This window comes from Myotis brandtii, unplaced genomic scaffold (assembly GCF_000412655.1).
Source record: "Myotis brandtii unplaced genomic scaffold, ASM41265v1 scaffold627, whole genome shotgun sequence".
Classification (NCBI taxonomy): Eukaryota; Metazoa; Chordata; class Mammalia; order Chiroptera; family Vespertilionidae; genus Myotis; species Myotis brandtii.
Window position 1 is genome coordinate 2,593,148 of NW_005370397.1, and position 412 is coordinate 2,593,559.

The 412-nt window shown below is 58.5% G+C and overlaps 1 pseudogene; it reads right to left on the reverse strand.

Annotated features, from left to right (window-relative positions):
- Window positions 1-412, reverse strand: part of LOC102249279 — a 5,577-nt pseudogene that overhangs the window by 2,608 nt on the left and 2,557 nt on the right.

Consider the following 412-nt stretch of genomic DNA (forward strand, 5'->3'; position numbering starts at 1 on the left):
TCCTCCCCCCCCCCCCCCCCCAGGGGCTGGCAGTAGGGACCAATGGTTTGTTATATTCTTAGAAAGGAGATCAGAATGTGCTGGGTAGCATTTAATTTTTAAACCTCTGCTCCATCCTGCCCCTCCCCACCCGCCGCCAGCAGCACCCAGTACCCCAGGCACAGAGCTGGCGTCACTAACGACACCCCCTATTCGGAAGCGGGTGGCAACAGCTAGCACCTGAGCCAGAATGGCTGCTGGGAGCCAGTATATGAGGCTTTCTCATCCATCACCTCATTGAATCCTCCAGACCACCCGGGCGCTGTCTGCACGGCACACAGAGAAACGCACACAGAGAAACGGAGGCACTAAACTCAGCAACAAGCCTGAGGCTATGCCACAAGCAGCCAGAACCCCGCCCGGCCTCGGACCC